Raw genomic sequence first — 27,710 nt, 5'->3', positions numbered from 1 at the left:
TCTTCATAGTTACTAGGAAGTTGTAGTAAGTACTACTTTTCAGTGACCTAACCATCCATTTAGCAAACAACTTCATGCATGCAATAGTGCACTTCCTTTATGTCCCTTAAAAGATTTATGGATATCTTCGAATCTAAAGATTTGTTTGTCTTCATTTGTTGTTTGTCCATGCTGTGTTTTTTTCCTCTTTCCACAAAACCTTCCCAAAAAACCCCATTCCCATCCAATTTTCAAACCCTAACCCTCTTCCCCCGGGCTGTGTAGTTTTTCATTGAGGTGTGACTAAATGACAACAATAAATTCCACACACTTACTGGGGAGGATAAGGTCAAATCAACAGAAAAATCATTCTAATAAGAATTTCATGTGCACCATCCTGGATTGATCATCAACAACATCCTCCTCCTACACGTGACAAATCGAATGCTTAATGCTTACGTTGCTTTGTCCTTTGCCTTAATACTATTTCTTATAGTAGCCATACTCCACGCAACTAGTACTTTGTTATCTTTTGAATACTTTAGCACTGCCTAGGCTACAATTTATGGTACTGTTCTCTACCATACTATCTATCGTACTGTTTCTAATGCTACGCTCAGGCCACTCAATGTTTCATTTCCTTTTTTTTCATATGCTGCTAGTGCCAGTGTGTACCCCTACTACTACCAGCACAACGATGATATTTCAACATTCCAGGATTCAAGTCAACACCCATCCTTAATCGCCATTTGCTATGCAGAAAGCCCTGTGCCTAGCCCTATTCTCAAACACGAATCACAGGTAAGATAAGCATTTTGAGGAGGTAGAATAATGGGCTAGGACTCGGAGGAGAGGAGAGACTGACAGTGTCACAGCAGTACTAGTAAAGTACTAGTAGGGCAATTGAATTCACTAACTCTGTTAGTGACACTTTTGTACATGTTTGGACGTTTAGATAATTCATGCTGGTAAGTTTGAAGAAAGCAAACGTACAGTAACCCCCGCCCACCGCCACACAAAATAATATGAACCCGTATACTATGTTTAAGTATGTAAAATAAATGAATATATTTCCCCTAACATAAATAAACTAACCCAACAAACCCCCTTACCTAACCCCAACCAATGTCCAAATGTCCTTCAAGTCCCTTTCCCCAACGCCCAATTCCCACCCCCCCAACAGTCTTTAAAAAAGAGGCAAGGGAAAGTCACTTCCTTGGGCGGTGTCCTCCTGTGGACAGGTCCTGCACCTCTTTGCGGAGGTCCCGGAGCTGGCGCTGTTGCTTCTCTGCCAATCGCTCCAGGCAGTCCACTCTCTTTCAGAGGCGGCGCAGACGTGCCATCCAGGGTCTGGGAGGGAGCTGTTCTTTTTGCTGCTGTGCGGCGGCGGCAGGAGGTTGTCGGGCCATGGCGCCGTTTCGCTGGAGGCTGCTGGCTGGTGGACCCGGGGGCACTGGAGGAGGATGCAGAAGTTGCCATCTCCTCCTGCTCCTGAGCCCACAGCCGCCGATATTCAATGCAAATGGCCTCCAGCTTATGTGCCATGGCCCGGACAATTCAAAAGGGGGGGGTGATGGACAGAGTATCTGAATTAAGCAGAACACTCCTACCCAGTCAAAAGATCAGGGCTTGATCCATCACCATTTTTTAGCTCACTGCACCATCCCAGTTCAGAACCTGGCTACATGCAAATTAGTCTGACCCTGGCCCAGTGCATCATGGGAACAGGGCAGACCAAACTACCAAGCCAATCTCCTTGCAGGTGAGCTTTTTTGGAACATCTATATGAAGAAAGTAAGAAAAATGCTGTAGCCAATAGTCTTTAACATTAAGTCAAAATAATTCAACAGAAAGTTGTCTCACAGTAACACCAGCAACTTGCAAGCACAGTATAACATTTTGGCATGCATCTTTCCGCAGTCTTTGTAGGCCTGTGACATTAGTGGGAGTTTCAGGAATTCTACTAGCAGCACTAGGGACTCACTACTACATAGTCATTGAGTCCGAGACTACACCAGTCTTCTTCTTTTTTTCTCTTGTTTTGCAAAAGAAATTCTGGTACATGAACTTGTGGTAGACGGCATAATGCCAGCTCACTCAACTTGCACCGAAGAAAAACAGACACACGCCATGACTCGCATTACTTTAAGCAGTATATGCAGGTGGGGATAGGAAGCTCTTACTTTTCTATAGGGGTGGCACTGGCCATAATTGGTTACATCAAGGGCTACTGCTCAATGTAATTTATAGTTCGCACTGCCCCCCCGGGCCTTGACTACTACAAAAAGAAAATTAAGATTATTCATTTCTGATCATATATCCTGCCGATCACATGATCTTTGCTTATATGATGGATGACTTTAGGTGATTTGTTTTGATAGATTGAGTGAACAACAGCAATAGTCCACCCATGACACAGCTGAAAGAAAATTATTAACATAGGGAGTGAGTGTGGTGGTACCCATAATTGCCGGAGGAAGGGACTTGACTTGATATAATGTCAACTATACAATACATACACAATATATGCTGTGCTTGCAAAGTAAACTACTGTACTGTTAGTCAAGGGAGTATTTAAAGTTTATGAACAATCACAACTTCTAGTATTTGGATTTCCTCAGCTTTGCTACTCTAGCACGGACATGCTGTTCAAAGTAACACTGTTCATCCGCTGAGTGTCTGCTCTAATACATACACCTCTGCTATCTATGTTGAAGAAGAAGATACCATCCAGACTTCCAAAGTAAATGTCTATCATTCTTCTTAATGTTTCAACTTGTACCAAGTTTACTTTTTCTCAACAACCAACTAACACCCTTTTTATTTTATTTGGTAAACCACCGTCTTCACTTGCATTTGAGTTTGACACACATGATATATTGCAATGCACACCACAAATGCATTTTATGATTCACCACACAGGCAATCATCTTTTCTTTCTCCTCAAACAATCCTTGCTTCAAGCAGCCATGCATCTGATTCCTTCCCATCAGCCACCTCTGCCTGCATTCAAAAACACGTATCATTGTTTACAGTCATTAAATGTTACGACTCGCTCATCCTTCCTTTCACCCTTCTTTCCCTTTTCGATCTTCACATCCCTCAAGATCATCTGAAATGACTTGCCTTCACGATAAAAGTTTCCCACCTGAGTTGAAGTCAAATAGAGGGGGCAATTGCTTACCCGAGAACTACCGCCGCTAATGCTATTATTAAGTCAAGGTTGACTGTCTTCTCCGTGATCGGCAAAAATGTAGTTCTAAATTAGTAACTGTTCTTAACAGTACAGTGTACTTGTACTAGTGTACCATCTACTGTACAGTACATCATACACTCCTTTGCGAGCCTACTCTAAAATGTCAATAAGTAAGGAATATAATAACTTACCACCGTCCGCCGCTGTTGAGCCATCCCCCTCAGCTCCTCCTGGTGGCACTTGTGGCGCCACCGCATCCGCCCCTGGAGTGGACCCCTCCACGCTGCTGGCCCCGGCACTGGTGGTGGGTAGTGCCGCATCCGATGTTGTGACACCTAGAAAAAAACATGTCATATTTTTAGATGCCATACACCACCCCCTATTTCGTCTCGTAATGGAAGAGAAAATGTTAATACATATACAATTTTTAATTATTGGGACTGAAGAAACGTCACGGTTTTGTGGAGGGTGTTAACTTATATGCTTAGCCATAACATGCAACACTTTTTGGCACAACTGATGAATGCTTGCTTTTTAACGTGCAACATTTATCTAATTACAGATAGAACCAACTACTCCTCATCACCACCAGGAGGACTTGAAGTTCCAACAAGGTGAGGGCTCCCGAGCCACGCAGAGTTACTTCTGACTGAGGTATGTGGAAAGTCGAAAGGCACCTATCATCAGCAATGTCCTATTTCTCTTGTCCATACTTCTGTATGTGCAGAATAGTCCCTGAAACACTAGCGGTATGGTATGTGCTACTATCAAATCAAAAGCCAACTACTAGCTTATTCTTGGTTGACATTGACATTTCGTTGTCGGAAATTGTCAAAGCACTAACAATAAGAAGACTGGAATACACAGCAAGGGCAACCCAGAGGACTGCACTCAGTGCCTCTAGAGCTATTGCTGGATCAGAGTTTTGTTTAAAACCGTTTGCCGACTGGGCAAGCTTAGCTACCTACACAGACCGACTCATAATAATAGTAAATAGTAGTAGCACATAGAGTGATTGTAGAGAGGCAGGATAAGAATGTAGAAACAGTCTACAAGAAGATCAAAGACTATTTTGTGAAAAATAGAATTAGGAAACAGTTTGGAATGAATAGGAGCTGTAAAAGTTAGGGAAGTATAATTATATTAACAACAGAACAACTTACTGGGGCCAGCAGAAGAGGCTGCAGAGGACCGTTCCTGCCCACTTTATTCCGCCGGAGTCTGGGGTGTACTCTTCTTTCCCCTGGGAGGTGCTGAATGTGAACATGAAATAAACACAAACATGGATGATTGTTTTTTTGAAATATTTGATTTCTTTGACCACAATCCAAAATGATCTCAGGGAAACAAATTACCAACAATTGCACTACATGTATTGACCTATCTGATCTGGTCAACTAGGAGGATACTGGTACAGTATTGCTGGATTCGCAGACAGTCTACTTGGAAAGTTATGTAAATCACTAACTAAACCAACAACAAAAAGGTTCTACTACGACTGCCAGCACTCAGCAGCACGCGACGTGACAGACACAGTCCGTCATCATGATTGTAGACCACTAAAAAATGTCCTACTGCTAATAACAAGTCATAATATACTCAACCTATCAATCCACCACTATCTCTTCTTCTTAGTGGCATCAGGAGTACAAAGGAAGGACTAGTCTTGAGTCTCTAGTCTCTCTAGCATTATGCAGTTCTGTAAAGTACTACACTCATACATATTCAGGCCAAATGAGCACAAAGTTGCAAACAAGTAAGCATAGTAGCAACGCCACTGCGTAGGCGAGCACCTGCAATCGCAAAAGCTATTTAAACATTATTTTACCTGCAATGTAATCGAATCGGCACCATTCTTGCTCTTCGGCAAAAACATATATTAGCAATATAACACAGTGCAGAAGAAAACAAAGTAGTTAATAAATAGCTACTCACCAATGCCAGGGATCTCCACGCCTTGCAGGTCGAGCAGGTCCTGCTCCCGGTCGAGGAGGTCAGCCCACCGGTGCGTCGCTTGGTCATAGGTGCGCCGGACCCCCGACTCCCTACCCATGGCCGGGCACACCTTATCCCACAGCTGGCGACACTCCCGTAGGCCATACCCTTGACCGGGCCTTCCCCCCTGCTGCCACGGTCTTCAGGAGGTGGCGCAGAACATAAAATATAAGTGCGGCCACCTCCACCATGCTGAAAACCTCCCTGGCCACTACATCTTCCCCCCTTAATCGCCTGCAAGGGAGCCAGGTATGGGGTGCAGGACCCTTCCCCTTGCTCTTCCTGGCTCCCTTTGCCATGGTCCTGCACAGCTGAAAAAAAAATAGGAAAGAATAGGGAAAACGTAAAGAAAAGAAAAGAGTTAAAAAAAAGTAGCTTTAAAGTAACCAAAAGTAGAAAAAAACACAAAATATAGATGTAGAAAAAGAGAGGGATAGATAATGAGTCAAAAAGATCCAAAAAAAGTTCAAAGAAACAAAGGAATGCAAAGATTAGGGGAGGATTGTAAAAGCATGCCCAGAACCATAGCAATGAATGAAAAACAAGATGGCCACACCCATTGAGGGCCACGTGGGTAAGTTCACGCGATATATCCCCCGCGAGCACACAAAAACACACGCGAACACGTGATTGCGCCCCGCCCACAACACGAGCTTGCAAATAGCGCCCGGAAACAGAAATACGCAACGCGGACAAAATGGCCGTGCCCATGTATGACCACATGGGTAACTTCGCGGTTGGTGCGCTAAAAGCAGCCTGCAAACACGTAAAAAGCCCCGCGAACACGCAAAAAAAATAAAAACTGCAAAGTCGCACGAACTGGCAGATTATGCGGAATGCGAATTCGCGCTAAAGCCATTTGCGCAAAAGCAAATTCGCGCATTTCGCCCATACTTAGTTTCGACCGACTTACTACGCCTCAAAAAGTCACCCCGGTCTTCTTCAGGACATATGTCATCCCCAGTCCTGATCGTGGCCCAACTGCAATTCGGTCAAAGTGCCAGAGTAAACTGATCTCAAAAGATTCCGACTAAATCATCACATGTGGAGGAGGTTCCCAAAAACACGGAAAACAAATACTGAAATGACATGTAATAACATATATGTGTTTACATTTAGGTGCCAGAGAACAAAATATCCTCTCAGACAACCCCATCAATTGTGACAACATGTGCCCATTCGGTGGTCCTTAGTAGCATTAGTTATCCTACTACAAAGCCTTCCAGGTATATACATTTATCACCCCGGGCATTGAGTTAAAAGACAAAATAATTTTTTGTATAGTGCTGCATCAAAATGAGTCGCCACATCTCGATGCGTCTAAAACCTCTTCCAATATATCTAAACTACCAAAAGGTATGTATCCAATCTACATTTGTGGGAGACGCACTCAACTCACTCGTGTACTCACCGAGTTTATTAATATTATAAGCTCGAAAAGGCGCCCGGCACGGAGGGCTCCCAAGAACACAACCTATGTCCCAGAGAACGAGAAAAGTTCACACATCAAACTCCTCTTCTCGGTAAAACCAATGTTACATCAGCCCATTGCGCGGACATCTATTCTTAAGGTTAACAGTTGTAAAGATACGATGTAAGGTAGAAATCAAGCCCAAAGTTATGAGCTCAAACATGGTAAAGAATAACCCGGGCAGACCCCCACCAAGCCTCCTTATTGATGAGGCATGCAATTTGCGACCCCATTGGTAATCGCTAACAGTGTCTGTGACACTGTTGTACATTGCATTTTGTGGCACAATTTTTAAGTCGCAAAATGTAAGGGTCGTACATCTGGCCCTAATTTTAGACAACTTTTGTCTGCCCTCATCATAACCATTAAAATGTGTGAAATATAATGAATGACAATTACCAATAAGCCAGGTCCTCTTTGCAGCAATGCCTTGTCATACGCTGCTGTAGTACCAGCAAGTCAAGGGTAGAACCAGGAAACTATTTACAGCCCCCTGAACAATGAATAGAGAAGTGCTTCCAATTTTGACAGATCTGTTCCCCGGTCATGAGATGGCTCCAATGCACATGGGTACCATCAATGGCTCTTACCACATGTGGTATGCCTCCAAAATATTAAACTCAATTTGAAGATGTTCCATTTGATCATATATGTAGGAATTTTGATGTATTCACTTATGTTTCAGCATATCATCCATAAACTGGGTGAAGACTGCCAAAAAAGTTGTTTTAGATATCCCCATTGAGTCTCTCACAAGCATTGAAACTCCGGGCGAACATTGGAGCCCGTACCTTGAGCCCGCATCTCTTTTTCTTTTCCGGACCCGCTGCCCGCTGTCTAGTGTTGCCATGTCCGCTCACCCCCCGCCGCCGCAACCTTAGAGTCACCGTTGCGGCCGCTGTGAGGGGCAGAGCCTGGGAGACTACACTCCCCAGCAGCACCCGCGGCCGGAAGCCGCACAACGGGAAATCGCGCCACTAGGCACATTAATACCCGCATCATTCCCCGCGTCGCGGGAGTGCGCGGGCGCGTCCCGGGAGAAGCCTGGGACAAGGGCAGGAGAGTCTGTGGCAGTCCGGGGCAGGACGAGGCTGGGCTGGGCCAGGCCCCCTGGTCGTTGCCACATAGACCAACTACACATGCCAAGCGAGATCTCAGACTTATTTTAACTTTGCCTTTCTTTAAATTAACTGATTTGCACCACTTTTGGTCTTTCTGAGGTGATATAAACTATACCTGTACCGTATTCAGCGCCTCCAGCCCTCTATAACTAAAAACATTGGGATCTTTTGCTAGTGCCAACCATGTCCAAGCAAAAGGCCACACTGGATAACAACTTAGTGAAAGTAGTTAACAAAATTTATAATGAGCGGCGTAAATCGCTAGGTAGGGGGAGCCCCCCTGCTTTACCTTCTACACCCACCTCACCAACAACAGCATTATCACTGGATGATGGACGTGTCTCTGCTGATTTAACAACGGAAGTGCCAGTTACACTAGCACCCGATCAGGACATACTTTTTTTTTTTACTTGTTTTTATTGTTGCATAGTTGGTATCACAATTACATCCATATACAGTCTTTATTGTAGCTTCAACATTCAGCCACAATCAAGCGATATCGCGACTTGTATTTTATTTCATTAACTATTAATTGAAAACTCTACTGATTGGATATTTGGCATTGATCATTATATTCATCATCACATTGTTTATGAACTACGCCATAATATATGTTGTACATTCTATGACCTATGTATTCCGCGGCCCTGTCAGGAGGTCGTGTATATTTTAGAGCTTTTCCACTCTATGCACCATCCCTCCTCCCCTCCAGCCCCTACCCTGCGTCTTCATCCTCCCCCGCGCTATCTACGTCTTCTTCCTCTGGCAGAGGCTCGCATATATCCCCCCTATATGTGTTCCATGATAGCCATATTTTGTTCCATTTACGTGGGTTAGCCCTTTGTTGATACACCGCCCTCTCCGTCATCATCAAAATGTCCATGTTCCTACACCATTGAGTCAGGGTAGGTGTTTCCAATGCACCCCATTACTGCGCTATCTCGCGCTTCGCCAACATCATGCCGATAACCACCCATTGCCTCCCGTATGTCGTCAAGTTGTTCGGGCCCCATACATTTAGTAGGCAGATCCTGGGGTCCGGTGTGATGGGAATATGTAAGGTTTGAGCCATAGTGCGTGTTATTCTCTGCCAGTAAGCCATGACGTCAGGGCAATCCCAAAGAGTATGAAACAGTGTACCCTGTGCTCCGCATTGTCTCAGGCAGTGTGGGTGTTCAGCTCTATGTATTTTGTGTAGCATAGTACGTGTATAGTAGACTCGGTGCAGTGTTTTAAACTGCACTAGCCTAAATCTTGTCGATATACCGGCTTCCCCGGGAGACGCCAGTGCAGCATTCCAACTCTCCTCATCTAATTCCCCAAGCTCCTCCTCCCAAGTTTCCTTTAGTTTTTGCAACGGGTCGGGCAGATTATTTATTAATTTACGGTAAGTGAGAGAAGTAGCCTTGGCCTCCATGTAGTCTGTCAATAGTCGGTCTTCTAAAGGAGCCGACTCCGGGACCGTCGTACCAGGTTCTAATACCGTCATTAACGCGTGCCGGATCTGTATGTAGCGGTATGTTTCAGTTACTCTCAACTCGTATTGTTCCCTGAGGGTCTCAAATGGCACCACTCCACCCCTTGTCCACATGTCCCCCACCGTGGAGATCCCTATGTTGTCCCATTGGTCAAAGCCCTTGCTGTGTCTTAGATTACCCAAGACTTTGGAGTCCCATAACGGTGTCATGCGTGTAATCACACCCTCCCATTTCAGTCGTGTCTGGGCTTTATGCCATAGTGTCACGGTGTGTCTAGTGGGGCCTCTCAGTTTTCTAATCATCCCTTTGTTATAGAGCGGGGCCAAAAGGGTGGCAGTGCCTAGCTGCTGTCTATCCGCCATGAACGCCGGGTCATCATGTGGTCCATGTAACCATCGGTTGATCACCTTAAGGTGTGCTGCCCAATAGTACAGTTCCAGGTTTGGGAGGGCTATCCCTCCACTATACCAATCCCTGATCAATTTTAAATGTGCCACTCTCGCTGGTTTGTCTCCCCACAGCAGGCCCGACAGCTGAGTCGAAACTTGTCTGAAAAACGGTGATGGGACCGTCGCTGGTGTATTTTCCAAGACATAGAGGAAACGGGGCAGTGCCATCATTTTGAACTGTGCTGCCCTGCCTAGCAAAGTCAATGGGCGGGTTTTCCAGTGTCGCACGTCTGATTTCAGTCTCCCGAGCAGCGGCCGCAGATTCAGTTCCTGAAATGTATCATGATCTCGCGTAATATGGACCCCAAATACCTGAAGGAGACATCCTCCACCATCAATGGACAGTCAGCGGACAGAACCGGCGGTGTGCCGTTTAGCATGTAGAGCACTGATTTCGTCCAGTTTATTTTATAACCCGAGGTCAACCCATGTCTTTCACACAATGCCAGCAGTGCCGGTATACCAACCGGGAAGTCCATCAGGTAGATTAACATGTCATCGGCATATAACGACACCCTGTCCTCCCATCCGTCACCCCACTGCACTCCTCGTAGCAACCGGGTAGTCCTAATGACAGTAGCTAAAGGTTCCAGGACCAGGGCGAATAGTAGCGGTGAGAGTGGGCAACCTTGTCTCGTACCCCTCATCAATGATATTTCTCTTGAGAGACGGCCATTTGCCGTCACTCGCGCCACCGGGTTTTGGTAGAGTAGCTTGATCCATGCTATGAATTTCGGGCCGAAACCCATGTGTTCTAGAACCGCGAAAAGATAGTGCCATTCTACCAGATCAAATGCCATTTTGGCGTCCAGCGAGAGGATTGCCGCCGGCTCCGTTAACAGCGGAGCCCGTGCCATCACCCCATGCAGCCGCCTGAGATTCATCGCCGTGCTTCTATGCGGCATAAACCCTGACTGGTCAGGGTGTATTAGGTGCACCAAATGTGGCAGTAGCCTATTGGCCAGTAATTTCGGCAAGATTTTGTTCTCGGCGTTGAGGAGGAAATTGGGCGGTATGAACCGCAATCCTCCGGTGGCTTGCCGGGTTTTGGGATTGTTACTATAGTCGCCGCTCGTTGGTCGGGCGGTAGTTGTCCCTGTTCTAGACTATCCTTAAACATGTTGAGTAGGGGTGTGGAGAGCGTTTCCGACATTGTCTTGTACCATTCTATCGGTATCCCATTGGGGCCTAAAGCTTTCCCTGAGTGTAAGGCCGTTATAGCTATTTGAATCTCCTCAACGGTCAAGTCTACTTCTAGGTCATCTATGTTGGCCTGCGACAAGGTGCGGTGGGTACGTCTATGAGAGATGTCTCCGCCATCTCTCGAGTCACCTCGGTTTCGGGGGTGTATACTGCCTGAAAATGATCTGCTAGGAGCTCAACTATCAGTGATGGATGGGTCTGCATCACACCCGTACGGTCCCTCAGATGTAGTATGGCCCTTTGTCCATCCCTTTTCCTGTCTAACCAGGCAAGGAGTCTGCCAGCCTTGTCGCCCACATCGTAGAGCCTTTGTTTTGCGGTCGTTATATTGTTTACAACCCTGCTGCGTATATGGTCAGTGTGAGTCTGCTGGCATAATTGGAGTGTGTGTCGTGTGTCCGTCGTCGGTTCAGCCTCATGGTCCCTATTGGCCTTGTCCAATTTGTTTTCTAGGTCTAAAAGTTCTTGTTTTAGTGTATGTTTATGTCGCGCAATCGCTGAGATAGCTTGTCCCCGAAGAACCGTTTTATAGGCCTCCCATAAGGTAGTGGGAGACTCTACCGTCCCCTCGTTTTCGGTAAAATATGACCTCGTTCCCTCCTTCAGTGCTTTGGCTATCTGTGGTATTTGAAGGTACCCTGGGTAGATCGGGAAAATGCGTTTTCTGGTCAGTTCAGGGTTGGAGAGAGTCAGTGTTAACGGTGAGTGGTCTGAAACACCCCTAGGTCTAATTTGTACGTCATTGATAGTGAGGAGACCGTGTCCTAGTGTTAGGAAATAGTCAATCCGTGACAGGCTGTCATGGACCGCCGAGTGATAGGTATACTGCTGAGCCTCCGGGTGGAATTGCCTCCATAGGTCCACCAACGATCAGGACATACTTGATACATCTAATGACACTCCAGTACAGTGCTCTCCAGCCCCTAGAGCACTGAGGACTTGTAGGAAAGTGCAACTCAAACGTGGGGGGAACCATAGCAAGATAAAAGTTGAAATAGCCCCCAAAAGTACCTCATCTGATGTGGATCCAATAGACAAAAAGGGCACAGTTAATTTGAATAATGAGCAATTTGATCTTTTAGCCAGCATTATAGAGGACAAGCTAGATAAGATCATTAAACCCTTAATAGTTAAGCTTGACCTGATGTCAGCAGAAGTGTTAAGATTGGGTGGACTTCTGGAAGCCCATATTGGCACAGCCGAAACATGTAGGGGTGTTGATAAGGGCCCCGAAGTTAGTAAAGATGCACCAAAGACACACAATGGGAGGCTAAACATAACTAAAGAAACTACATCTGATCCCCTGCCAATAACATGTCAGAAAGAACAGGTAACAACAATACCAGAAAGTAAGACGGGGGCAACAGTAGTAAAGAAAAGTCGTTTTATTAATCTCCCACCTGATTGTGCACCCTATGTAGTTGTTTTAACAAACGTACCATCTTCTGAGTTAAATCCGTGCCAGCCTCAACAAGAATCACACGAATCCCTTAAAATAAAACAGTTTCTTGGTTGCATAAGCAATGTGGGTTCCCAATTACCTATTCTGATCAAATACTTACTACCAGAAGGGTAAATTGGATCGGCAATTCAAGTAAGACTTGCAGGGGGGATTGCGTTATCGTTAACTTTAAACATCCCTAACACGTCGCAACTGTTTTGTTAAGAGCGGCCTCCCTGACCTATGATGAGAACAGTGTACGTGTGCGCCCACTTGGCTACTTCTACAGTCATCTTATTAAAGCACCACCTGTTGCCAGTAGAGGTAGACTTTTTACTCCTACTCAGCACCCAATTTTAGAGGTTCCGGTACAGAATAGGTATCAAGCCCTGAGTTCCTTGGATATAAATGACTGACATACACAGGATTGTGGGTCCCCCATGTGTGTGGTTCCTAATAAACAGGCAAACGAATTAAGCGATAAATGCATAGAGCCGGAGCGAACTTTGATGGCTGATCTAAATATGATTGATAGTGGGCACAAATCTGTTTTTACCACAGTGAGGGTGGCAAATGACCAAGGTCCCACTGGTGAGGATAATATAAGTGCTGGTTTAGAGGAGGTAGAGTATAGAGGGGATGGTATCAATTGTTTCAACGCCCAAGACCAGTCCAACTGTTTCAATATGAGGGGGATATCAATCATTAGTTGGAACATAGCCGGTTGGGCCTCTAAGGAAAAAATGCTGGGGTGGGCCGATTTGATCAGGTCGTATGACATCCTGTGTTTTCAAGAAACCTGGTGTTCTACAAAACCGAGTTTTGATGGGTTTGTAAGTTACCATCTAGAAGCAACTAAGTCGCGGTATGGCAGAGCCAAAGGTGGTTTGCTTATCCTACTGGCTTTTAATCTAATGCTGACTGTTGTTAAACATCTAACTGTAGGGGCACATTCGCAAATCCTATGGATACGAGAGAAGAAAGGCCAAGAGGTGCTTTTAATCAACTTTTACAATAAAAATGTTGACAACACACGGCACAAAGCAATAGATGAATTAGAAAGTGCCCTATTGAAGCTTGCACCACAGGCAAAAACTACCTTCGATTTTATTTGGTTAGGTGATTTTAATTCTTCGATCTGCCCAATGTCGCCTTCCAGGGTGTGTGGGATACAAAACAACAGGGGTGATAATACACCACATTTCCCGCATAATGAGTACGGGGAGGCAATAAACAATTTGCTGTCAATTTATGATCTAGAGCTCTTACAGCCTGCCAAATATGCTACGGGTCAAATAATTCCGACCTATACAGGCAGGAACAGTAATTCTCATATTGACCATGTTATGGTTTCATCAAGTATTGTGCCATATTGTCTGACCCCGGTTATCGAGGAATCCTCCTTAAGTGACCATAGCCGTATTGCAATGCGAACTGAGATCTGGAAACATAGCACACAAGGGCTCTCCAGAACTGTAGTTAACATTGAACCGCATAGATTAAATGGGACAAGGTTAAGGTGGAACGGGGAAAAATCTGAGAAGGTAATGAGCCTAATTGTATCTAAATCCATGGCAGATATTAATGGCATCCTGACACCAGGGAGTGTTCCATTTCTTATAGTAGACAATTTTATTAATATTAATAAGACTGTAGACACCATATTTACTGGGACTAGTAAAGAGAAAACCGCCCATAAAAATGGATGGTTTGATCATGCCTGTACAGCCCTCCTTTCCCAATTGAAACATGCCCTAGCTTCTAGACCCAGGGACAAGAATAGGGTAACACTTCTGAGACATGAGTATAAAACGGTCCTCTCCAAAAGGAAGAGGGAGTTGCAGCAAGTAGCCTGGGATAATTAAGCGCAGGCAGCAGATACTTCCGATTGCTGCCTGTTTTGGGCCACGGTCAACTCCCCCTTTCTTAGGGATGATAAAGCCCCTCATCTTGCGTTCAATGTCAGCAGTGAGGCTTGGGTTACCCACTTTTCAACTATATTTCAGGCTGTTGGCCAAAACAGCGTAAATCAAAGATTATGGCCTATAGTTCTATTGGACATTACTCTAGCTGAGGTGGAATGCAATATTAAGGCCAGCAAGGGGGGTAAGGCCCAGGGACCGGAAGGGGTTCCTATTGACATTTATAGGACCCTCCCGCTGTTATAGGGCCCTATACTTACTTTGGTTCTTAATGCAGCAGTAACCACCAACATGGGGAGACTCCCTATTGTCCCTATCTATAAGAAGGGGGACAAGTCTGCAGCATGTAATTACTGCCCAATCAGCTTACTCAACTCATCAGTGAAAATTATGAGTAGAGTGTTGCTGACCAGGTTGGAAGAGTGGGGTGACGAGAAGGGGATTCTGGCGACCTCACAGTATGGTTTTAGGAAGGGCCGTGGTACATTGGACCAATGCTTAAATCTAGATTTACTAATTGGCAAATACACCAAGGCCAAGCGCGGCACCCTATATCTTTGCTTCGCTGATTTAAGCAGCGCATTGGATTTGGTCGCCCATTCTATTCTATGGCCAGCCCTGCTAGACCTTGGTGCACCAGAGGGAATTGTTTCTTTTTAGCTCGCCTATACGAAAAGATGCAAGCCTGTGTGCGCTATGGGGTAAGCGGGGAATGTACCCCTAATTTTAATGTTAAGCGAGGAATAAGACAAGGTTGTGTTCTCGCCTCCCTGCTATTCACTCTCTTTATAAATGCCGTTGACATGATTTTAAAAACAGTTAAAGCTGATGCGCCTCAGGTAAATGGGTCTGGAGTGCCAGTACTGCTTTATGCAGATGATGCTGTGCTTTTATCACGGACCCCCATAGGACTCCGGCGCCTGATGGACCAGTTTTCAGCTTTTATAAAAGAAAAGAAATTATTAATTAATAAGAGCAAAACCCATACGATGATTTGTGGTGCTAGGACCAACAAAAAACACAAGGGGTGAAAGTGCAGCAAGTTGAAAAGTTTTTTTACCTGGGTGTGACCTTTTCGAGTGATGGTAGCTGGTCCAAAGAGCTCGTTAGTGTAAGGTCTAAAATGTCAAAAAGTGCATATGGAATATTGAAATTCGCATAAAAAATCGGCGATAGATGAATCAATGATATGATGCAGATTTATAAGGCTAGGAGTGTCTCGATTGCATTATATGGGGCAGGGTTGTGGGGTTATTCCAACGTAGGCAGCTTGCAAACGGAAGAAAATATCTTCCTTAAAAAACTCCTCTGTCTACCTACCTCGGCCCCAACTGATCTGATCCACAGGGAATTGGGGGCCGCCTATTTGTGTGACCTTGTCTCATTAAGGACCTTAATGATCTGGCGTGCCATTTGGCACAAGGAAGAGACAGTTTTTAACCAACATGTTATTAGGGACTGTCTTGACCTAGTTAATTATACCAAGATGCCTTGGCTAAAATATACCGTAGATAGTTTTCTGGCTATTTATGGTCTCGATATAACAGTGGATCCGTGTGCTGCAGGAGATATCCCCAAGCAGGAATTGAAAAATAAATGTATGTCATATCAAGCCGATAGGCGCGTAGTTAATAATGCCCACCTGACTACAGTCAATCTCTACAACAAATACACTGACTGTGAAGGCCCTCAGTTGTACTTAAGCCAGGTAACTAGACCAGCTCACAGGTTTGTTCTTATAAGACTTAGATTTGGACTGGCTCACGTTTTGGTGGCCATTCCTCACCCTAAGTAACATCCTGTTGGCCCTTGTCCATTTGACGGGTATTCAAAACAAAGCACACTGCACTTTATGTTAATCTGTACCCTATTCTTGAATCTCAGGATGGTCTATCTTAAACCAATTTTATAAAATATAGAATCTACAGCGTTGATGAGGCCATGAAGTTGATTTATAATGCGAACTCGTCCGATATATGTATTTTTATTGCTACTTTTAAATGTAAATCTATTTATTATCGGAAAAGTATGATGTTTTAAACTTTGTTTCTTTTTATCTGTATATTTTCATGCAATTGGTTTTTTTTGCCTGTATGTTTTTATGGTCATTTGTGTAATATGAACCGAATAAAGCTTCATGAAATGAATGAGTCTCTCACAATATTCTGAAAGGAACCAGTTGTTCAGAAATGTAACACAGGCATGATATTCACAATAAATGGGATGCCAGTATGGATTCTGAGGTCCTGCACCAGTACTGAATTAAATTGCTGATCCAATGCCTCTATGGTGGTGCAGTTAAGCCTGCATTTCCTAATGATGTGTTTTTACTGCATGATCTGAAGATCAGATGCAGTCTGTACACATACTCATTACATTGATGTATCCTTCTCAATTTTGCCTTGGGTAATTGATAGGCCATGTAAGTGTTAGGATTATAATGCTACGCTGAAGTTATAATGCTATATTGTTACAATATTTAAAACGTAACTCATTATACACCAGTGATGTGACATGCCTACAGTTTGAGTACTGATTCTGATTCCGCTGATTCTGACGAGACTAACACAACACACAATAATTTAATGTATTACAGTCTATAATTGGAGAAGTAGTCTGTTCTTAGCACTGGCAAGAAGCCCTCATTTCCATCAATACAGTGTATATACACAGCACCCTCTTCTGCAAGGAAAATAAATAAAAAATTTCACAATTTCTCTAAACTGCCTTCTGATGATCTTCAGATAGATTGTATCCCAATGGAGACCTGCCACAAGAGACAAATAAAAAGGAAGGTTCCTGGAAGATTTGGAAGTGAGGAAGATTACGGACCAGTGATTGTACATGTGGAGAGTGGAACAGAGCAAGTGCAGGCACCTCTATTCAAACTGGTAGTGAAAAACAGTTACATTCATTTTTCAATACCTCAAAGCCTTATAACAAAGGAGTTGCCTTATTACATTTAAGAACAAGAGTTTCCAAATAGGAGGAGATGACAAGTTCATGTTTGGTGTCTCTGGAATCACAATTTTAAATCCTAATTTATGGTGAATTCAGATTTTAAAATGCAATTCTGTAAATGGCAGAATAGTCTGTTTCACCTGGTTTTGCACAAACAAATAACTGCGATTGGTGCTTTTTTGTTTTTTGGCGCTATACTTACCTGAAATCTGAAATTGCATATCCCTCAAATAATCAATTACATCATCTAATTTTTTCTAAATTGGTGTGGGATTTTTCTTCTGCTGTGTTTTAGATGTATTGCTGTTTGAAGTGAAGCATTAATAAATTATACATTGCCTCTCATTAAAACGTGACTGCTTTTGTGCCAAGCTACCTAAGGGTTAAGCACTGGTTTGTTTTGGGTTTTCTTTTGACATTAATCTGACAGAAATTGTTGTTCCTGTGTGAGAAGTGCTCCATCCCCTTCAACCAGTCACCTAATTTCCTACATAATTGCAAGTATTTTTAATCTCACTATTAATGCTTCCCTTCAGTATTTCAGATGTTAGCGTGTTTGGCAGCTTTGCACCTGGGGTTTAATAAGAGAATATTTCTTTGAAGTAAAAGATGTTATGTCTCTAGAGCCGATCCACCCCTAGAGGTGCTTGGAAGTACCTCCCTACCTGTCCTGGCCCCAGCTTGTTTGTGGACACAAAAGACTAGAGTCAAAATCCTTTGTGAGTGTGCTGGGCAGTGCCTTTGTGATCTGCATGTGTGGTAGGTGACAGCTCTGTCCCCCTGACAACAACTATGTGACCTACTTTTCAGGTCTTTTCTAACACTGGGCGGAGCTTGCATAGTAGTAATCTGTGAAATTTCACGGAGTTACTAGAAAACTGTATGGTGGAATCACTCATTGCTCCCCCATCCCTGGCACACCAGCTAAACCCCTTCACCCCCACCTGCTAAACCCCCTCGCCACTCCCACTCCTGCTAACTCCCTCCCCTCACCCACCTCCTGCGTAGTAAGGCCTACTGGCCAGGAGACTTACCTTCTTTCTCCGAAATCGGAGTCCTACCTGCCCCTGTTGCTGTCGCTCCACTCACCTTCCGCTGCACTGCTCCGGTTCAATTAATTTTCAACAAGAAATGCAGTTATGTTATGTTATGTTATGTTATGTTATTATTATATGTACAGCGCAACAGCTGCCCCAGCAAAGGGGCGTCCTGGCGCTATGAGAAGGCTAACACAACACAACATCAGTCTGGCGCAGAGAAGAACCTAAATTTAGACAAACAATAAGGTTTTGATAGCGCGTCTAAACTGGAGAAGGTCATCAATTGCCCCAGTCTCAGAAGGGAGGAGGTTCCACCACTTCGCTGCCAGTACTCGAAAGGAGCGGCCGCCAGTTCTACTCAGCCTGAAGCGTGGAACCACTGCCAAGTACTGGCCCAAAGATCTCAGAGTCCGCAAAGGGACATAAGGAATTAGAAGATTCGCCAGAATTTGGGGAGACATACCTTTGAGGATTTTAAATGCCAGGCAGAGAACCTTGAATTTAATCCTCTGAGTTACAGGGAGCCAATGAAGCGAGTGCATCGTCTTGGAGACAAAGCACCGTCTAGGCAAACCTACCACTATTCTGGCCGCAGCGTTTTGAACTCGCTGCAGCCGAATGAGTTCAGCCTGATTTATCCCGGCCAAGAGCGAGCTGGCGTAGTCCAGTCGAGACAGTACTGATGCCTGAACCACCAGCTGTCTGGTGGGGGCATCAAAGAATCTCATTATAGGCCTTAGTCCTCTAATAACGCCATAGCAAGAGGCCGCCTCCCTCTTGGTGTGGCAGATAAAACTAAGTGTTGGATCAAGCCAAACCCCAAGATTTTTTATCTCCGATACCGGAGAGGGGGTAACACCCAGTTCAGAAGGCCACCAGTCGTCGCCCCACAACCCCACTTGCTTGCCTACCACCATGACCTCTGTCTTCTTGGTGTTCAACTGGAGACAGTTAGAGTTCATCCAATTGGCCACTGCCCATAAGCCGTCCCAGAACCTGAGGGCCTCCACATCAGAGTCCCCACTCAACGTGACCGCCAGCTGCGTGTCATCAGCATATGAGACCATCGTCAGGCCCCATTGCCTGATGTCCGCAGCCAGCGGTCTCACGTAAAGATTAAAAAGAGTGGGGCTCAACGAAGACCCCTGTGGGACCCCCAGAGACAACGGGTACGGTTTAGACTTGCCAGGTGGAATCGCAACCTGGAACGACCTATCCGTAAGAAAGGATCGAAACCAGCATAGGGCAGAGCCCTTGACTCCTACTTCCTCCAGTCGCTGAAGTAAGATCCTGTGCGATACAGTGTCGAACGCGGCACTCAGATCTAATAATAATAGTGCCGCTGTCCGACCCGCATCAAGCACAGATCGCAGATGTTCGACCATGGAAAGTAGGGCCGTCACCCATTCTGAGTTGGGTCTAAGATGTTAGCTCTGGTAAGATGGTCTGCCAGGATACCGTTCACATGGGCCTCAGCAACTTTTGTGGCCCAGGGAAGCAAGGAGATCGGGCGGTAGTTCTCAGGTTTGAGAGGATCGAGGGTAGCCTTCTTCAATATGGGTGTGACTATGGCCTGCTTCCACCTAGTAGGCACTACACCTGAGGATAATGACAGGTTGATTAAAGACAACAGCGGAGTACTGCAGAGCGGCAGCATAGTCCTAAGCTGAGCCGGTTTAAGCGGATCTGCAGGAGAGCCCGACTTAATTTTTAAACTCAAGTGGTCAAAAGCCTCACTTGTTATGGAAGGCAGGGTGTAGAGACACTCACTATCTCTCACGATACACCTGTCTCGCACTAAATTGGACGAGACCATAGGGAAGGTTCGATATATGGCTTGCACCTTCTTGAGAAAAAAAGAGGCCAGACCCTCACAATGGGAATCTGAACATATTTCTACAGCCGTTGTCCTCTTAGCCACTAAGTCCTTTAAAACCTTGAATATAAGTTTCGAGGGGTTAGGGCTATTCAGAAACTCCTGAGCATAATAAGTTGCACGGGCTCTGCATACCGCTCTGTGGTAGATCTTAGTTTTAGCAAAGTAGAGGGCCTTAAGATCAGGGTCAAACGATTTTCTCCAAAGCCAACAGCCTGCTTACAGGCTCTTTTAAGGGACACTAAGGTATCGTCATACCAAGGGCTATGCTCTTTAGAGCCCTGTTTAGACCATAACAAAGGGATCAAAAAGTCCAGAGCGCGAGAAATCCACACACAGAAAGCGTCGTACCCATCATTGACATTAATGACCGGGCCCAGGGGCGCTTTCTCCAAAAAACGATAAAAGTCTTCCAGTTTTAATTTATTCCAACGGCGTTTAAGGATTTTTTTATCCTTAGATCTAAAAGGAGGATCGGACATAGGGACAACTATCTTCACCAGCATATGATCGGTCCAAATAATCTGAATGGGACAAAGTACTCTAATACCCTCTAAGTTGGTAAAAAACGGGTCAAGTATGTGGCCATCTCGATGAGTAGGAGAGGTCACCAGCTGGGAATACTGCAAGGCCTCTAGATCGGCAGAAAAACTCCGAATAGCGGGCAAAGATAAACAGTCCAAATGGAGATTGAGGTCACCAAGGACATTAAAATTCGCACATCCTAGTGCCTCCGTACTAATTAGATCCGGGAGAGCAGCCCTAAAGGCAGCATCGCAGCCCGGAGGGCGGTAAATTAAAAGGCCCGAAAAGGTGATGTGATGATTAAACGAAATTTTAAACAGAGCACATTCACATCCGGGAAGTTTAAGGGCTTTCCATTCACATGGGTAAGACAACTTAACAGCCATCGCAATTCCCCCTCCTCTCGTACCCCGATTAAGCGTAAAGATAGCATAGTCAGAGGGAAAAGCGAGGTTCAGTATGGAGGAGTCCGCGTCCTGCAGCCACGTTTCGGTCATAAAAAGCGCGTCAGGTGCCTCTGTTTTAAGGAGATCATATATCTCCTGATAATGTTTTACCAGTGACCTGACATTCAAATTCCAGATGTCAAGATCCCGCTTCCGTGGCATGTGTTTCTGCCCAGATGGTAAATTCAAGGAACGAAGGCGCGATGGAGTGACAAATGCCCAAACACCACAGGTGCAAAGATAGGGGCCACAAGTCGGGGCCACTGGGGGGAGATCACAGACAGTGCACAATCCCCGAATGGCCAACAGCTCTTCCCTTTGATACCTAATTATAGGTGATGGCATAATGGTAGGAAGGGGCATAGAGTCCTGCCACGACCCGCGATGCCTTAGCACTGACGGGCGCAGACGGGCAGGACTCTGGCGCGACTCAGGCGCAGCGAAGGTGCACCCGCTGCGCGATACCGCTGCACGTTGAAGGGAGCTTTAAATAGGCGTCCCTCCACTCAGCTGGAGCGCTAGAACGCTCATCAGTGACAGCCCCGGAGAGTGAACACCACTCCAAGATGGCGCCCAAAGAGAATCCCACCCCAGGAACCGGACCCGCCTAAACAGCGGTGAGGAGCCGATTAAAGTGCAGGTAAGGGGGGGTAGAATAAGTCCCGTTAAAACCAGGAGAAAATGCAACAAAAATGAACTCAAATAGATACCAGGTAAATTAAAATAGTAGCGAGGCACAGTGAGGCGCGAAGCGCGATGCAGCGCGCGAATGCCTTCTCAGGGAAGACCACAGGGCAGGTCGCCTTAAATAGGCGTCCCTCCACTCAGCTGGAGCGCTAGAACGCTCATCAGTGACAGCCCCGGAGAGTGAACACCACTCCAAGATGGCGCCCAAAGAATGAACACCACTCCAAGATGGCGCCCAAAGAGTGAACACCACTCCAAGATGGCGCCCAAAGAGTGCACACCACTCCAAGATGGCGCCCAAAGAGAATCCCACCCCAGGAACCGGACCCGCCTAAACAGCGGTGAGGAGCCGATTAAAGTGCAGGTAAGGGGGGGTAGAATAAGTCCTGTTAAAACCAGGGGAAAATGCAACAAAAATGAACTCAAATAGATACCAGGTTAATTAAAATAGTAGCGAGGCACAGTGAGGCGCAAAGCGCGAAGCAGCGCGCGAATACCTTCTCAGTGAAGACCACAGGGCAGGTCGCCTTCAATAGGCGTCCCTCCACTCAGCTGGAGCGCTAGAACGCTCATCAGTGACAGCCCCGGAGAGTGAACACCACTCCAAGATGGCGCCCAAAGAGTGAACACCACTCCAAGATGGCGCCCAAAGAGTGAACACCACTCCAAGATGGCGCCCAAAGAGTGAACACCACTCCAAGATGGCGCCCAAAGAGTGCACACCACTCCAAGATGGCGCCCAAAGAGAATCCCACCCCAGGAACCGGACCCGCCTAAACAGCGGTGAGGAGCCGATTAAAGTGCAGGTAAGGGGGGGTAGAATAAGTCCCGTTAAAACCAGGGGAAAATGCAACAAAAATGAACTCAAATAGATACCAGGTTAATTAAAATAGTAGCGAGGCACAGTGAGGCGCAAAGCGCGCGAATACCTTCTCAGGGAAGACCACAGGGCAGGTCGCCTTAAATAGGCGTCCCTCCACTCAGCTGGAGCGCTAGAACGCTCATCAGTGACAGCCCCGGAGAGTGAACACCACTCCAAGATGGTGCCCAAAGAGTGAACACCAACCCCAAGATGGCGCCCAAAGAGTGAACACCACTCCAAGATGGCGCCCAAAGAGTGCACACCACTCCAAGATGGCGCCCAAAGAGAATCCCACCCCAGGAACCGGACCCGCCTAAACAGCGGTGAGGAGCCGATTAAAGTGCAGGTAAGGGGGGGTAGAATAAGTCCCGTTAAAACCAGGGGAAAATGCAACAAAAATGAACTCAAATAGATACCAGGTTAATTAAAATAGTAGCGAGGCACAGTGAGGCGCAAAGCGCGATGCAGCGCGCGAATACCTTCTCAGTGCACATGGAGTACTGCGTAAAGGCATCCCTGGCCTTGTCATGGGATTTGATAAGGTCAGGCATGCCTCCACGCAGTACGCCATGCCAGGCGTATGAAGCCACGGCAACAGGAGCAGGAAAGTACACTGATTTTGGACTGAAGGAAGGTAAGTCTTACTCCGCTCCACTGCGATTGCTAAGCTTTAGAAAACTTTTCAATCTTCGCTGGCGGGGCGGAGTTATCTGTCCAGGGTTAGTCGTTTCCCAGCCCCTGTGACTTTTGTAATCATTATCAGTCTAGACAATTATATGTAGAGGTCAATTGTGGCTTGTCTCAATAGGTAGTTAATGTTATGTAATGAGGACTAAATGCTTTACGACAAGTGTATTCACAGAAGTGTTTATGGTCAAATATATAATGAATCTAGAAGGTGATATAAAACACAAGGACTGGAAGAATTCGTTTTAGAAAAGCTACCTGGTTAAAATACTTCCCTGCAAAAACATGCGACAACTCGAAATTGTTAGTCAGTCAAGTAGAGGTGTTAGTTTCGTAAGATTAACACAAATCTGAAAGCAAGTTTATGAACCTTCCCAATCACATTACCTTAAAATACCTTCCGAGATTCATATGTATCAAAAGTATCTGTGATGTAGAAGGTTTAATTCACTTTACCACATATTATCTTAAATTCCACACATTATTAGATTGTCAACAAAAGATACAATGACAAAACGATTCCACTCTTAGAGCGCTGTGAGATGAAAGCCGCTGATTTACAATTGAAAGAATGGAATTACTGACCAATATAGAAAGCCACTGATGTAATATCTGCTTGAGAGCATATTGATTCTCGGAAGCATTAGTCTCTTAACTGAGGAATTGATTTTGAAGTGTGAGTCATGAGGATAATACAATATATAATTGAAACAGGTGATTTCTTAATTTTTGAAATGTTCCTTCGTTAAGCAATTTATAAACTAAATTGAGTGTGTAGGGGTTGGGTGATTACTCAGTTAGCCAGATTAAAAATATTTTACTTTGTTTTTTTCGAGGCAACAGTAAAAGCATAAACTCTTACAGAGAGAGTGCCTGTGTTTAATGCACTGATTTTGGAAGCTTGCGTTCGAACTGGTATACTTCCCGTGCTCAGGCAGCTGCAAGAGAGCAATCCAAATAAATGGAAATGCACGTATCGTCTTTCATTTTCAGAAGAATTTTATTGGGTTTTTTATAATAGAGCGACGATTATTCAGTATTAACATACAAAGAGATGCAGTCCGTCAGAAACCATATTACTAATACAACTTATGATCAAAAAAGAATATACTATACATAATATTATATATAGTTTATGATTCATTCCTATGGTTAAAAGGATGTGTAAGAGGTAGAAGTCATGGCGGCTCATCGCTGGTGAGTATGTGAGGATCCAGAGATACATTCTTGTGGTTTAGAGAAAGATTTGTTTGTGCGAAAACCTTTATTGATTGTGGGGCATATTACCAAGGGCCTTATCGCCGCTTTAGCGGGAATTTTTCCCGCTAAAGCGGCGATAATTTTATCGCCCTATTACCTAGCTGTCACTAACACCAGTTAGTAACAGCTATTAGGAGATAGCGATCATCTTGGGGCCCACTTTGCAGGTAATGACATGCAAAGTGGGCGTGCCAAGATGTTAGTGACTGGAAAAAGTCGCTAACATTGCTATCTCCTATTACCTACTTTTGGAAATAATCGCGCTAAGCGCGATTATCTCCAAAAGCTAACGCCTGCCCAGAGCAGTTCTTAGCCATGTTATCCAATGGAAGGTGGATAACATGGCTAAGAGCATTGTCACGATAATGCATGAATATTGCGGATTTTTCAGCGATATTCATGCATTTTGCACGATTTTTACCGCTTTTGAGATAAACCTTGATAATATCAAGGTATCTCAGCGGTAAAAATCGTCGGAGCGCAGCGATATAATTATGGCCGCTAACCAAGCTTAGCGATAATTATCGCTATTGCTTGGTAATATGCCCCTGTATTCTCTATTTCTGTCAAGAAGGGTTTGAGCATTTTACAGCAAAAGAGCATGTGCGCGACGGAGCCTGTTAGTTCGCAACAATTCGATCATTTGATAGAATCTATGAGACCTGTTTCATAGAATCTTTCTGGGTTCCACAATACTCTGCAGCCTTCCAATAATTTACATTTTGTTATTACTTGGGAGAGTTTGTTCTTAATAGCCGATTTCCATATTTCAGACCATTGTTTATCAGATGGGGCAGAGGAAGTGTGTGGTAGGTCAGGGTCCTACTATTTGTTTTTGAAAGATTTAGAAATGACTATATTTTAGCAGCTTTGTGCATTTGCATAGTTCATTTTGTAAGTAATTTCATACGGTCTGAGCTGAGGTTTTTTATGCTTGTCTATTGCAACTTTACCATTCAGATTTTTTTTGATGGTTTGCAAAGATTTGGCGATGGTCTAAAGAGCCCAAGTCTTGATGAGTAAGTTATCTTTGTTTGTCCAATCAGACCATATTTTCGAGTAGCCACCAATTTAGATTTTTGTGTTTGCTCATAAGGAGGCGTGTTCAGAGCCTTGGGTTTCGTTTATAAGCTTTTTGCCAAGTTATTGTATATGTTGTACTTTTATTTTCTTCTTTGTCAGGGCTGATATTAGGGAGAAGGGTTTCATAAGATTTTCTTCTATATGGTCCAACATGGTGAATCGGGTCTGCCTGACTGTGTCCACCAAATCACTTGCTTACATACAACGATATTACGGTCGGAAGGGATGTCCTTCGAATGCCCCTTACTAACAGCGAGTTGCTTATCCTATTTTGCAAGTCGCAAATTGTTTGCGACTCGCAAACTAAGGTTTGTAAATGACCCACAAATTTTCTGCGGTTGCATACGGCCCTTTCTCTTACCAATAAGATATTAAAAATAACTCAGTGGTAGATCATCCTACTTGCAGGGAACTTCAATATGGGAGTGACTCTCACCACGAAATAATACAAATTTGGATAATTTTGAATTTTAAAATATTAAAATTTTAATTGTGATTTAGAATTGAATTTTTATATTTTTTATTTTTTGTGAGAAGGGATGTCTCACATTTTTAACAATTCATTTTGTAATAATTGTTTTTTAATCATTTATTGCATTTTTTAATAACATTTTTGGAGGACAAAATAAAAAAAAATTGTTACATTTAAAATGTTGATACAAAATTTACTTTAAAAAATATATTTTTCTTCATAGTTTTGAAATATTTTATGTATTTACATATTTGTCATTTTTACAACATGTAGCATTTTTTTTTAGTTTTTCTGTTTCAGATTTAGGAATAGTAATTTGTTGTGGTTTAATATTGAGCAATTTGCTTGAGTCTAGTTGGTTTTATAGTTGGAATATTTATTTATTATGGTACATTATCCAGCACTTTCTTTGAGTTTAGTTGGTTTTGGAGATGGAATAGTAATTTTTAGGGTTTATTATCCAGCACTTTCCTTGAGTTTAGTTGGTTTTGAAATTGGTATAGTCATTTTTTGGTTGTTTATTACCCAGCGCTTTCCCTGAGTTTAGTTGGTTTAGGAGTTGAAAAAGTAATTTATTATGGTTTATTATCCAGCATTTTGCCAGAGTTTAGTTGATTTTGGAGCTGTAATTGCAATTTTTGGGGGTTTATTATCCAGCACTTTCCCTGAGTTTAGTTGGTTTGGATGTTGGAGTAGTAATTTATTATGGTTTATTATCCAGCATTTTCCCTTAGTTTATTATTATTATTATTTGTTAAGCGCAACAAATCATCTCCAGGGTGATCTCTTGGCGCCACAGTAACAGGCAAGCAAAGCAGAACTATCTCTAGTTAGAGATTAAATAACCAGGTCTTGAGGAGTTTTCTCAACTGCATGAGATTAGAGTAGGAGCGGATGTGAAGCAGCAATTTGTTCCAGTGATCGGGAGCCAGGTAGGAAATCTAAGTTGTCGGTGGGGATATAAGGTTTTAACTTATTTCTTAGGTAAACTGGTCCCTTCCCCTTCAGTGTTTTAAAGACCGTACATAGGAGCTCAAACATTGCCCATTTATTTATGGGCAACCAGTGGAGCAGGCGCAGGAGGGGTTCAGATGGTTTAGTTGGGAACGATTTAGAGGAAGGCTGTATTTTGCACCACCTGTAGGCTTGAGAGAAGATCTTTTCTTATACCAACCAGTAGGGAGTTGCCATAGTCTAATTGGCTCACTAATAGTGTCTGAATATAGATGTTCTGGCTGAGAGAGGTATCCATGGGAACACCCTCCTGAGCATTGCATTAGGCCAAAACCTGTGCCTGAGATGCATTTCACATGTTAATCCATGGATAGATTGGAATCCAGTATGACTTGCAGATTTTTCACCCATTTGTTCGGCGTTCGAGACACTCCCAGTTCTGGAGGCCACCAGTCAGCAGACCATATCTCGTCTGCCTTTCCGAATTGGAGAATCTCTGTTTTATTTGTGTGGAGCTGCAGGAAGTTTGTGGTCATCCACGTTATGTTTTTAACATGCAGTTTAAAAATAATTTTTAGTGATAGAGGGTCAGGATCAATCGT

The sequence above is a fragment of the Lissotriton helveticus genome, chromosome 2_1 (assembly GCF_964261635.1).
Source record: "Lissotriton helveticus chromosome 2_1, aLisHel1.1, whole genome shotgun sequence".
In the NCBI taxonomy this organism is placed as follows: Eukaryota; Metazoa; Chordata; class Amphibia; order Caudata; family Salamandridae; genus Lissotriton; species Lissotriton helveticus.
Note: the sequence above shows the minus strand (reverse complement) of the source record.